Genomic DNA, 12223 nt, shown 5'->3' on the forward strand with positions numbered 1-12223 from the left:
AGTTAACATTCATTAAGTACTTACAAAGCAATGATTCTACATCATCCCTCAATAATATTTCTCAATATATTTTAAGTATTATTTCCTTTTATCCAGTTTAAAATATATTTAATATTCAGTAGATCATTTTCTAACTAAAAAATAAACGTTGAACCTAGTAGCTATTGTCAGTTGCCACTCATCTAGGAAAGCATGTGATATAGGCTAAGATGTATTACTGGTATCATGTTTTTAACTAGTGTAAAAAAATTTTAAATTTTTAATAGCTTGTCTATTTTGATAGGGAATTTCTCCTAATAGTGTACTGAAGTTATCTAAAATTATTGATTTTACTTATTTAAAATTATCTACAGTAGTATTTAGGACAAATAACTCAGGTATGTAAGAGTCTATATTTTAAGCACTCTTCATATGAAAAATTGTAAAACTAAACTAACACATTTTTATGAATTTGTATATGTGTTTTTGGGATGATGCATAGTGTGATGAAAATCAAAAGGAGAGAGAGACTCTTAAAATGATAACAGTGAATGCTTATATCCATTTAAAGATGAAGTTTCAGCTACCAGAGTAGGAAACTGTAGGTAAAATCTGAAACAAATGAATCAAGAAATAGCTATATAAGCTTATGACTATTTAAGTACAGCGCTAATTATTATTAAAGGAAAAACAGTTGATTCTCGGAAGAGGAATCTTATGAAAAGAGGAAACAGGCTGTTTTGTGCTACTTGACTTTTAAATCATGAAATTGCTGCTACATTTTAAGCTGAAAGAGGGGAGGAGATTCTCTTTTTTGTTGGTGGAGTTCATTTGCCACCTTTCAAATCTAAGAATTTTAGGCTGGGGTAGAAGCCAGTCTGTAAGAAAATGTGAAATGGAAAGAAAGTGGAGTAGCAGCCATAGCTAGCTCCTTCCAGAAGCCTGATCTTACAGGAGTTAAAGACCATGAGATAGAGGAGGATAAGTTATAAACCATGGAGTTTACAGATTTTTATCATGTAATATAATGATATCTGCTTGTTTAAACATTACACTCTCAGTTGTTTAAATTGATGCAGTAAGTGGCCAAAACCTCTGTATAAGAAGTTGAAGGCAGAACCTTCAATCCCAGCGCTTCAAAGGTTTGGTAGTGAGTCTTCTTCTCCTCAGATAATTTTTCTTTTATTTTGTATTTTTTAAATACTAGTTAATCTTGATTTTTTGAGCAAGATGGTAATTTTTTTCTTTTCTTTCTTTCTTTCTTTTTTTTTTTAAACAAGGTACTCATTCTGTTTACTCAGTTTTTTCCTGATGTATTTTTGATTGGATCCACATTTGTAACCCAGATCTTGAGAATCTCATTTGTTTGTCTCTTGTAGCTGTTCTCAATATTTGAGTGTCAGGACTGCTTTATACACTTAAAAAATTGTAGAGGACCACAAAAAGTTTTTGTTTATATAGGTCTTGGCTATTCATATTTGCCATGTTAGAAATGAAAGACTGAAACATTTAAAAAATATTTTAAAAGTTTATCTAAAATAACATTTAAAAGCTCATTATATGTTGTTATAGCATTTTTAATGAAAAATAATTTTTATAGCATAAAAATATTGAAGCAAAAAGAGTAACAGTGTTTTACATCTTTGAAAATCTCTAATATCTGGCCTAATGTAAGACACTTAGGATCTCAGCTCTTCTTTGCATTCACTTTTTTTTTTTTAATTAATTTTATTTTATTTTTAAACTTTACATAATTGTATTAGTTTTGCCAAATATCAAAATGAATCCACCACGGGTATACATGTGTTCCCCATCCTGAACCCCCCTCCCTCCTCCCTCCCCACACCATCCCTCTGGGTCATCCCAGTGCACCAGCCCCAAGCATCCAGTATCGTGCATTGAACCTGGACTGGCATCTCGTTTCATACATGATATTTTACATGTTTCAATGCCATTCTCCCAAATCTTCCCACCCTCTCCCTCTCCCACAGAGTCCATAAGACTGTTCTATATGTCAGTGTCTCTTTTGCTGTCTCGTATACAGGGTTATCGTTACCATCTTTCTAAATTCCATATATATGCGTTAGTATACTGTATTGGTGTTTTTCCTTCTGGCTTACTTCGCTCTGTATAATAGGCTCCAGTTTCATCCACCTCATTAGAACTGATTCAAATGTATTCTTTTTAATGGCTGAGTAATACTCCATTGTGTATATGTACCACCGCTTTCTTATCCATTCATCTGCTGATGGACATCTAGGTTGCTTCCATGTCCTGGCTATTATAAACAGTGCTGCGATGAACATTGGGGTACACGTGTCTCTTTCCCTTCTGGTTTCCTCAGTGTGTATGCCCAGCAGTGGGATTGCTGGATCATAAGGCAGTTCTATTTCCAGTTTTTTAAGGAATCTCCACACTGTTCTCCATAGTGGCTGTACTAGTTTGCATTCCCACCAACAGTGTAAGAGGGTTCCCTTTTCTCCACACCCTCTCCAGCATTTATTATTTGTAGACTTTTAGATCGCAGCCATTCTGACTGGCGTGAAATGGTACCTCATAGTGGTTTTGATTTGCATTTCTCTGATAATGAGTGATGTTGAGCATCTTTTCATGTGTTTGTTAGCCATCTGTATGTCTTCTTTGGAGAAATGTCTATTTAGATCTTTGGCCCATTTTTTGATTGGGTCATTTATTTTTCTGGAGTTGAGCTGTAGGAGTTGCTTGTATATTTTTGAGATTAGTTGTTTGTTGGTTGCTTCATTTGCTATTATTTTCTCCCATTCTGAAGGCTGTCTTTTCACCTTGCTAATAGTTTCCTTTGATGTGCAGAAGCTTTTAAGGTTAATTAGGTCCCATTTGTTTATTTTTGCTTTTATTTCCAATATTCTGGGAGGTGGGTCATGAAGTGCATTCACTTTGTTACATGTCATGTGGCCACTGGAAAACTCTACTGTACACTTACAGAGTGAAAAAAGTAAATAGCATCTTAGTATTAGCAGGAAAATAGTTTAGATCTTGAGGACCCTCTAAAAGGGGCTTGAGCCTCCTCTTCACCAGGTTAAATGTTGATACTCTCTGCCTGTTGCCCTCTTCACCCACCAGCACATGCGTGTGTGCCAAGCTGATGGCATGAAGCTGTGATTGCTTCATGCTTTTCAGTTATTTACTCCAGTTGTTTTTTGTAAAAAATTTCCTTTCCCTTAACCCTTTTGTCCTTTCTTCTTTCTCTTTGTAAAGGGAGGCTTAAATTCCAGGATTCTCTCTCTATTCTTAAACCCACGCTCAGATAGAAATGAAAGGAATTAAATTCTGGACTGGGTGACAAGAGGGGCCTTAGGTATTTCCCTCCACTGGCTGTTCTGCAAGTTTTTTTAAATGTGTACTCTGGGGTTTCCAGGGTGGTTCACTGGTTAAAAAAAAAAAAAAAAATCCACCTGCCAAGCAGGAAACATGGGTTCGATCCCTGGGTTGGGAATACCCCTGGAAGAGAAAATGGCAACCTGCTTCATTATTTTTGCTTGGGAGATCCCCATGGACAGAGGAACATGGCAGGCTACAGTCCATGGGGTTGCAATGAATCAGACATGACTGAGTGAATAAATAAGAGCAGCAGTAAAAGATATTTGAGCACACAGTTTTAATTTTTGTAAATTTACTTATTTAGAAGTTATATACATATCCTACTGCACTCATATATTTATATATTTATGAGTTACATATGTATGCACTCATATGTTATAAAATGTACATAAGTATAAATAAAATAGATTAAAATAATTGTGGAAAGTTTGAGTTCTTTCTACATCTAAGTAGATTATGCCACATACCCCACTGTAGTCTTTCCCTCACTTTGAAGGCACAGTCCACTGTGGCTTAAACCACAAAAGAAAGGGATGAGGAGATGTTACCTTTGAGGTTATTTTCTTTATCTGATCTACTGGGGAAGAATCTATGAAGCGAGTGAAAGACAGAAGATAGAAAGAGATGAGTGAAAAGTCGTATGTTCAGGATTTACACTGACAAGCAGGAAGAACAATTTCTAACTATCCAGCAAATAGAACAGATATTGAGATATGAAGTGAAGAAGAGGGAAGTAGAGAGAATTGCAGTTTTTAGTAGAGGTGAGATTATCTGCCAAGACTAAAAGTAGGTAAGATGGGATTTGGAGTTGAAGACAGCAGCAGAAATTTTAAATGACCATCATGGGAAATGTGAACTTGCTTCAGTAGACACAAGAAATGACAACATGGATTACTCAGCTATAATAAAAACCTCACAGCAGTTACTGAGACTTACATTTGTTTTAGCCCCAAGAAGCATGGTTTGGTGACTTTTTTTTTTAATCAGTGCTTAGCGTCTATGGAAATGAGAGTAAAGAAACTGACAGTAAAGACAATGGAATAAAAATTTTTCAAGGTTGGAAATTTGTAAGTTTTGCATAGCAGAATTTCCAGAGGAGAAGGAATAGAGGGTGCTATTGAAGACTTATTTGAAATGGTTGCAAATGAAACTGGGTAGAGAGGTAAGTGAAACCAAAAGTGTTTTGATAAATTAATGGGAGATTTAGATGAGTTTTTACAGGAGTGAGGAATCAGATAGAGGGAAGAGAGTTGAGTATAGTGTTCAGAGTCTGGGATACAGAGAAGGTCATAGTTACTATTAGTAGAGTATTAATGGTAGGTATTTGGAGTGGGTGGAAATAAGACCACTTGAAGTTCAGGAAGTGCTAGTGGTCAGTGTGACTTTCAAGGTCACTTCTGGGCAGAGGGAATAGGACAAAGACCAACCTTTAAACCTGTCAAATCTGTGGAGTAGGGTTATTAGGGTGGGAATATATATAGAAGTAGGAATTGGTAGAAAAGTTTATGGCTAGGAGTTGAAAATGAGAAGTTGGTAGAACAGTGGTCTGTAATTGGCAAAGAAGAACTGAGGAGTGAAGGGTGACACAAATAATTTGTGTCAGAGAGATTGAGAAGGAAAGCCAGATTGTTAAAGGAACAATCAATGAAAACTTGAAGAGTAGGAGAGTTAACTCATTATTCTCCAGAGTTCAGTGAGAGTACTGTCAGAATGGTCTGGGGAAGAGTAGAGTGGGTAAAAGTAATGTTAAGTGTTTGGCAGAATGTGCCAAGGATGATAAATACAAATAACAAACAGGAAGGAAATGAGTGAAAACCAATGTACCCTTGGCAAATTTGACCAACTGGAGCTTTTGTCGTTAGAGACACTTGCAAAAGTAACCAAGTCCATGTGTCTAGATGCAGTGGAGTTTCCCGGACACAGCCTCTGCAGACTTTCCTTTGTAGGACCTGAGGTTCTCACTGTGAAAATTAGCTGATGTAGTGCTCCAGGGAACCAGTTTATAGATACTCCTTTTCTGAAAATCAGCTCACCAGTATATATTAAATTTTGTAGTATTACTAGAAAGGACTAGTTGTATGCAGACTTATAACCAGTAGCCAAATCTGATTCATCTCTTCACACCAATTCATCCTCTACCCATAGTATCTGAATTTCTCATTACACCTATGTCTATATGATTGTAGGTACTCCATGTTCCTTGAAGAGTTTACCCATTAACCCTTTCTTCCCCGTGCAGATGACTTACTTCTTCTGTTACGTCTGAGTTCTCACCTACTCTAATAAAGAATGTTGCTTATGAAGTACATTATCATTTAACATTCGTGCATGCCATCTCTTTGAATAAATTCCTTTGATTTATTTCCTAATATTTCTATTTGTTTTCTAATGCTTCTTCCCTTGTTTCACCGTCTGCTCTAAAACTCATTTGGTTGAGGAAGTGTTTTCTGCCTCCGCACCTCTAGGTACTTTAATCAAGGTTGATAACCAGCAGAGGGAGCCTGGCTGGGAGGCAGGTTGTTACTCAGCACCCCTGTTTCTCAGGGGTGCACCTTGACTTGACATTGTGCCACCCACCAGTCCAAGGGGAGGGGTGCTTTTTCCTAATGTGCACAAAGGCACTTGATGGACTAACAGGGCCATGATTAGCCATTCCATAAAAGCTATATTTACTGAATAACAATGAGAAAAAGAATCACTAACCAGCAACGAGCACTTGGTTAAATGATGGTGTTGTGCTAAACCCAATGAAGATTTTTTTCATTTTTATCTCAAAATAATCCTGTAAAGTAGTTCCTGTAATTACAGATAATCTAGACGAATGGACAAATACCAAGACCAAGTCAAATTCTTCTGAAATAGCCATTACTTTTGCAAAGTAAAATTATCTGCTCCTTTAATAAGATAAAATCTTGAAATCAGTTAGAAGGTACTTGAGTTATTCTAGTTTTGAAAAGTGTGTATGTGAGAGAGAGAGAGAGAGAGTGTGTGTGTGTGTGTGTGTGTGTGAGAAATGCTTTATGCCTTCTTGAATCCTCAAAACAACTGGATGAATTAAGTGTTATAATTATGCTCATAGATGAAACTTAGGCTTAATAAGTTTAAATAGCCCTAGTAAGGGACAGCAGAGAAGGCAATGGCACCCCACTCCAGTACTCTTACCTGGAAAATCCCATGGGTGGAGGAGCCTGGTAGGCTGCAGTCCATGGGATCACTGAGAGTAGGACACACTGAGTGACTTCACTTTCACTTTTCACTTTCATGCATTGGAGAAGGAAATGGCAACCCACTCCAGTGTTCTTGCCTGGAGAATCCCAGGGACGGGGGAGCCTGGTGGGCTGCCGCCTATGGGGTCGCACAGAGTCGGACAGGACTGAAGCGACTTAGCAGTAGCAGCAGTAAGGGACAGAGCTGAGATTTGAACCCAGTATTTGAACAGTAATTTTTGAAAAATAATAGATGCTGTAAGATGATTATTAATATAGTTATTTATTCAACTGTTAGCTCATAATTCCTTTAAAATGTGGAGCTAATGAATTATTTTAAAATGAGACCTATTGAAGACCCTGGCAGTTTCACTAAGATGAAGATTTCAGATGCACATTTGGGTAATATTTCACTGAAGTATATAACATTATTATCATTAGTGCTATATTATAAGAATGCAATCTAAATTTAACATGATATTAAAATAGATTTTCTTATGTTGGATTAAGCATGGGAAATATTTACTTCATTTCAAATATGTTTTATAGGGGGAGATTTAGAAGCAGGACTTGGCTGAATAGGACCCATTAAAAGTAATTTGAAAGAAATACTGATGTCTTTCTTGTGATATTTTAATGTCTTTGAAAATACCTGTAAGAGCCTCCATTTTTTTTTGTTTGTTTGTTTTTTTAACTTTTTTTTAAAGTTTTATTTTATTTTTAAACTTTACATAATTGTATTAGTTTTGCCAAATATCAAAATGAATCCGCCACAGGTATACGTGTGTTCCCCATCCTGAACCCTCCTCCCTCCCCATACCATCCCTCTGGGTCGTCCCAGTGCACTAGCCGCAAGCATCCAGTATCGTGCATCAAACCTGGACTGAGCCTCCATTTTTATTTCTAAGAGAGCCATAAATTCTCTTCTGGCAAGTGACTATAAAACATTACCAATCTATAGTGAACAAGTAATACCCCTCCAGTTCTAGGGAACTACTGATACAACTTTTAGCAAGGCAAGTTTTTTTAAAGAGTCTTAACCCATAGAAATACATACTGTAGAAATACATGGTAACAGTCAGTCAGGGCTGTATTTGTTAAACTTCAGTTCAGTTCAGTCTCTCAGTCGTGTCCAACTCTTTGCGACCCCATGAATCGCAGCACGCCAGGCCTCCCTGTCCATCACCAACTCCCGGAGTTCACCCAGACTCACGTCCATCGAGTCAGTGATGCCATGCAGCCATCTCATCCTCTGTCGTCCCCTTCTCTTCCTGCCCCCAATCCCTGCCAGCATCAGGGTCTTTTCCAATGAGTCAACTCTTCGCATGAGGTGGCCAAAGTACTGGAGTTTCAGCTTTAGCATCATTCCTTCCAAAGAAATCCCAGGGCTGATCTCCTTCAGAATGCACTGGTTGGATCTCCTTGCAATCCAAGGGACTCTCAAGAGTCTTCTCCAACACCACAGTTCAAAAGCATCAATTCTTGGGCACTCAGCCTTCTTCACAGTCCAACTCTCACATCCATACATGACCTCAGGAAAAACCATAGCCTTGACTAGACGGACCTTTGTTGGCAAAGTAATGTCTCTGCTTTTGAATATGCTATCTAGGTTGGTCATAACTTTCCTTCCAAGGAGTAAGCGTCTTTTAATTTCATGGCTGCAGTCACCATCTGCAGTGATTTTGTTAAATTTATTAGGAAGTAAAAAAATTCAGCTAAGCCACTATAAATGCTGTGTGGTTATAGTAGACTTCCAGGTGGCACTTCAGTCATCTCAATAAATTTATTTCTCTCATGAAGCAAAGTGTTCCACCCCTAAGGAATATTTTATGGTCTTACATGTATTATGTTGTAATTTCTAATTGCCTTTTTTTTAAATTTAATTTTATTTTATTTTTTAACTTTACAGTATTGTATTGGTTTTGCCAAAAGTGACTTTTTTATATTATTTTTGCATCAACATTATGCTTTATATTTGATATTTGCTAGCATCAATCAGTTAAGAATATTACTGATTTTTTGAATGTGAAAGCTAGGAAGTGATTGTAGGTAAAAATTTTTAGAGGGTGAAATCATTTTATCTTGAAAAACTTTGATACAGATATTGATATTATTAGGCCAGTTATAGTCAATCCTAATTGTATATTAAATCCACATGGGGAGTTAAAAACAAATAAGCAAAACATACCAAAACAAAACGAAAGCAATCTGTTCTGTTCTCATTTCATCTTAGGCATTAAATATACATTTAATTCTGTCATGTTGCACAGCTCTAGGGACACTATTTATACTGTGTTCTGTGCCTCCTGGAGTTTGCTGTTGATGTAAGTAAGCTAACGGCTTCAGTAATTAATGATACAGGAATATCAGGGTTACTAATATAGGAATATACAATATGACCGTTGCCCTATATACATTTCTCGTCAGTTACAATATCCAAATGACTTCTTTGACAATCATTCTCTATTTTAAAATAGGTCAAATGTATGTAATGGCGAGGTTGAGGAAAGGTCTATATCTTACAGTGGCTAAGGATTCAGAATATCCCAAAAGAAATATAGGGAGCTGTGTTGAAATGAAAATTTGCATAGCGTTTCAGCCTGGTGGCTCAGATAGTGAAGAATCCGCCTGCAGCGTGGGAAACCTGGGTTTGATCCCTGGATTGGGAAGATCACCTGGAGAAGGGAACAACTACCCACTCCAGTATTCTGACCTGAGTGAGAATCACACAGAGATGGGGTCGCAAGTACTGCAAAAAGTCAGACACGACTGAGCAACTTTGACTCACTCACTCAGAACTGAGTGTAAGGAAGGGTCAGGCACAGTAAAAGGGCTTTTTCATCATTAAAGAGCTTATCTCTTTAAAACAGAACAGGAGAATATCCATGATTATAGAAAGAAATGCTTTATTAAGTATCATTAGTATAAAAACTACATGGGTCAACTATGGAGCCTCTAACTTGACAAACATATATTGCTAACTATACTTAGGTTCTTTACATTTTAATTAGTCTTCAGTGATGTAAAATCAGTGGGCTCCAACAATAGTTTGGTTTCAAACTCATTTACAAGGCTGAGGCAAAATGTGGCTTTAGGGTGTCTCCACACCATTGTGTATGCTTTATTGTGGTGAATATCAAAATAGCAGTTAATTATAGTAGTACCATTTCTGTTCTTCACTTCATTATCTCTGTCTTGCACTATTATTTTCTGTTGCTGCTGGCAATACAGCATCAGGCCTGGCTCCAGTGAAGTGTGAACACAATGCCAGCACTGCATTCAGCACAAGAATAGAAAGGCAGATGGCAGATTTTACTATTTATAGTTGGAGCCAATTTGCCTGAGGTGAGCCCAATGGTTCTTATCAGGAATGTTTTCATGTATTAAAGGGATAAAGAAATGAAAGCCAAATAAAAGACAGTCCCCAGGACTCTGAGAGCAAAACTCCTGCTATATATTGGAAAGCAATTCTAAATATTGATTAGACATTTATGAACTGGAAAATTATATAGTTTTCTCCCTATTTTCAAAGACTTCAGGTCGGCAGCATGCTTCATGGCAGAACTTGAAGAATTTATTTTCCAGTGAAGTTATGTTGCCATAGCAACTTGATGTAGAGTGAATTTTAATTATTAAGAATAAAATAGGTTTATGATAACTAATACCATCAAATATATTTTTTAAACTATGACTGTCTTATTTTCTGTCATTTCTTGACTACCATAGGAAAAAAGACAAAATAACTGCTTTGCATTTTATTCTGTGTATTGTTTTAAAGATTGATTACTTAAGACACTGGTAAATACATTATCAGTTAGTAATAACTGATAAAAACTGTTGAAAAAGATTTTATATTCCGAATTAAAATAATATGTGAATTATACAGGTTTTCTTATGTTCAGTTCAGTTGAGTCGCTCAGTTGTGTCCGACTCGGCTCTTTGCGACCCCATGAATGGCAGCACGCCAGGCCTCCCTGTCCATCACCAACTCCTGAGTTTACCCAAACTCATGTCCATTGAGTTGGTGATGCCATCCAGCCATCTCATCTTCTGTTGTCCCCTTCTCCTCCTGCCCCCAATTCCTCCCAGCATCAGGGTCTTTTCCAATGAGTCAACTCTTCGCATGAGGTGGTCAAAGTATTGAAGTTTCAGCCTCAACATCAGTCCTTCCAATGAACACCCAGGGCTGATCTCCTTTAGAATGGACTGGTTGGATCTCCTTGCAGTCCAAGGGACTCTCAAGAGTCTTCTCCGAACACCACAGTTCAAAAGCATCAGTTCTTCAGTGCTCAGCTTTCTTCACAGTCCAACTCTCACATCCATACCTGACCACCGGAAAAACCATAGCGTTGACTAGATGGACCTTTGTTGGCAAAGTAATGTCTCTGCTTTTGAATATGCTTTCTAGGTTGGTCATAACTTTCCTTCCAAGGAGTAAGCATCTTTTAATTTCATGGCTGAAGTCACCATCTGCAGTGATTTTGGAGCTCCCCCAAAATAATGTCTGACACTATTTCCACTGTTTCCCCATCTATTTCCCATGAAGTGATGGGACCAGATGCCATGATCTTATTTTTCTGAATGTTTAGCTTTAAGTCAACTTTTTCACTCTCCTGTTTCACTTTCATCAAAAGTTCCTCTTCACTTTCTGCCATAAGGGTGGTGTCATCTGCATATCTGAGGTTATTGATATTTCTCCTGGCAGTCTTGATTCCAGCTTGTGCTTCTTCCAGCCCAGCGTTTCTCATGATGTACTCTGCATATAAGTTAAATAAGCAGGGTGACAATACACAGCCTTGACATACTCCTTTCCCTATTCAGAACCAATCTGTTGTTCCATGTCTAGTTCTAACTGTTGCTTCCTGACCTGCATATAGGTTTCTCAAGAGGCAGATCAGGTGATCTGGTATTCCCATCTCTTTCAGAATTTTCTTATGTAGGCATCTGATTTAAAGTGTTTTATTATCAAGAACATAATGTGTTTAAAGCTAGAAAAACCTATTACTGAATTTAAAATTTAGGTGGCCTAGATTATCTGAAATATAAGCAGTGGCAGATACAATGTATATTCCACAGAAAATAAAGAGCCTTTATTTTAAAAAGGTTTAAAAAATTCATTTGATTCAATCATAAAAAATATTTTAGCTGAATGTATTATAATTTAGCACATTATTTAGTCACATTATATATTATGCCAGAACATCTATCTATTTTAAATCATGGTAAAATATTTGTCGTACAAGTTTATTGGTTTTATTGAAATAAAATAACCAGTAGTCATACTCAGAAAGAAGGAGCTTATAGAAAGCTAGATTTGGAAAGAGATAGCTGCAGTCTAAATTTAATTTCTTGCTTTGTGAATTTTCTATTCATTATTGAAATGTAGTATAAAAAAAATTGAAAGGATTTCTGGTTAGACCTGACACATTAAACATACAATGACAGCTCATGTCCTTCCCAAAGCCCCTCTAAAAGGAAACTAAAGGGGCTTATAAAATAAACTCAAAAAGACAAAGAAAATGGGAGATAAGTTACAAAATTTGAAAGATGAAAAGCAGATGCATGAGTGCAAACTAACTTAGCAGATCTGAGAAAATGCAATTATAAGTTGGCAGAGGAGAAAACTGAGAAAACTGATTTATATACCAGGAATTCATACTACTCAGAGTTGAAAACAC

The 12223-nt window shown here is 36.9% G+C and overlaps 2 protein-coding genes across 4 annotated transcripts in view; both read left to right on the forward strand.

The window, feature by feature from the left end:
• RABGAP1L (RAB GTPase activating protein 1 like) overlaps positions 1 to 12223 on the forward strand; it is a 739452-nt gene that overhangs the window by 324704 nt on the left and 402525 nt on the right. The gene's annotated exons all lie outside the window — the stretch shown is intronic.
• GPR52 (G protein-coupled receptor 52) overlaps positions 1 to 12223 on the forward strand; it is a 111665-nt gene that overhangs the window by 67523 nt on the left and 31919 nt on the right. The window contains exon 2 of the mRNA XM_070768916.1: positions 1 to 12223. This exon is cut by the window's left edge and continues 60074 nt beyond it; it is cut by the window's right edge and continues 31919 nt beyond it. The gene's annotated coding sequence lies outside the window, so the exon portion shown is untranslated.

The sequence above is a fragment of the Bos indicus genome, chromosome 16, assembly GCF_029378745.1.
Source record: "Bos indicus isolate NIAB-ARS_2022 breed Sahiwal x Tharparkar chromosome 16, NIAB-ARS_B.indTharparkar_mat_pri_1.0, whole genome shotgun sequence".
In the NCBI taxonomy this organism is placed as follows: domain Eukaryota; kingdom Metazoa; phylum Chordata; class Mammalia; order Artiodactyla; family Bovidae; genus Bos; species Bos indicus.